Genomic DNA, 2,030 nt, shown 5'->3' on the forward strand with positions numbered 1-2,030 from the left:
GACTGTGCAGAATGTGGCAGAACTGTGCAGAACTAGTCAGGCTGTACAATACAAAGAACAGAACAAAAAGCTAAAGAAAAATAACACTTCAAACAGAAAAAGATACACAGAGCATCAGTTTAGCATGGTCCAAACAAGCAATATCATCTAATAAACAAAGAGACAACTGTGAACACAGAACTGGAAATAATAAGCAGGGTCATCAAGTCTAAGTCCTCAGAAGAGCAGGCATCTTTTTGAGAGTCATCAGCTCAAAAAGAATCTTCAGAGAAGCTCTGCCTTCTCAGTCCCATATTCCCTTCACAGTTGTGCAAACCTAGATAGCACCAAACAGAAGAGTGAATCAAGGGCATGCCCAAAGTCCTTGAACCTCAGAGTTGAAAAAAAAAATTGAATAAAGAATAATTTAGGTTCATTAGTGCTCTAGGAACCAATCAGTTATTCAGTCTGGGTAAGGCCTACTTTAGACCTGAAAAGGAAACTTTGCCAATAGCAAAGTTTAGACACAGAATAATATAGACATAGAACCCTGCTGTTATCAATGTGTGGATGTTTAGAAATAGCTGAAGTGTAACAATATTTTATGTGTGAAAATGATGCAGGAGCAATCAGTCTGGCATATATTTAAACTATGTGAAATAATTTTTTCCCCCTTATTCTTTCTGAACATACAGACCCAATGCAAAGGGACATCCTCCTAACAGGCAGCACTAGTGTTGAGAACAAAAAGGAATCCTCCTTTCAACTACATCAAAAGAAGATGTCTGAGCCACAGCCTTTTTACAAGTGGAAGGGTGCAGATATCATCCAGTTGACACAGCTGCCCAGGGAACACACACAGACACATGCTGTGAGCTACTGAAGCTAGTTACTTCAGGATCAAAACTCTCAGTTTCCTGCTGCCTTCTGAGAAATTTCATGCTGCTCAGGCCCATTCTGAGTCTGAGAAATAGGATTAAGGACATCCATTTGAAAAGAGGACACGGGAAAAAAAGTCAAGGAGATCTCCCAGCTAACAGGACAAGACCAAAATGGTTAGGTACCTCAAGACTTGTGTCTTTTCCCCCTCCCAGTGACTGTCTTTTCCCCAAGTCATGACCAGACTGCACAGGAGCAAAGCAGGCAAATGGAAATTAGTGTTACCCCGCATGTTTCTGAGCTGCATTGCCCAGACTGCAAGAGTAGCCCTCCACTCCCACTGTGGGGCCACCCAGAGCATATCAAGACTGGGCATGACATGGAACAGACCCCACCAAATCCTTCCAGCCTGGATGTGCTTTACTGAGCTTTGGTGCAGTCCTGGTCCCCCATCAGCCCTAAATTTTTCCCCTGAGGTTGAAGCAGCAAGTGGCTGTTGCATTAATTTCTTGTTGGGAGATAGGGATGGGAAATGATCCTCACCTGCCTTTGAGACTTGCACAGATTCTGGAACAAATGCACATTTCATAAGCCATTGGCAGATAACAAGTCACAGCTTGAAATGTGAAACAGCTGCTTCATGCAGCAGCAAGGAAAGTAGCCCGTGTGGCTTTGTCAAGAATAAATTGTGTTGAACTGATCTAATATCCACTTTTAGCAATGTAACAGGCCTTAAGAATAAAGGAGAAGTAGCTGTCACAAATCTTACCCCCTTACTAAGGTTTTCAAAAGGGCTGCATGTGGCATTCTCATAAGTGAGCCCCGGCAGCCTGGTCTGGATGAGACTGTGATCGATTGGATGCAAAGCTGGTTTGATAACATATCAGAAAGGTTATCAATAGTGCTTTGTCAGAGTGGAAGGATGCAGAAATGGGGTTTAGCCAGGTCTCTTCTGGATACAGTCCTAGCATATGCTTTCATTAATGAATTAGATGATAGAAAAGAAAGTATGGTTATTAAAATTTCAGATGGCATAACGCTCAGATGTCGCCGGTAGGCCACAAGGTTTTCGGGGTGAAGGAAGAGACGAGATGGGCTCCATGATCAGAAGGCTTGATTTATTAAGTTATGATATATACATCTATTATAACTATACTAAAAAGAAAAAGAAA

Source organism: Geospiza fortis, unplaced genomic scaffold (genome assembly GCF_000277835.1).
Source record: "Geospiza fortis unplaced genomic scaffold, GeoFor_1.0 scaffold382, whole genome shotgun sequence".
In the NCBI taxonomy this organism is placed as follows: Eukaryota; Metazoa; Chordata; class Aves; order Passeriformes; family Thraupidae; genus Geospiza; species Geospiza fortis.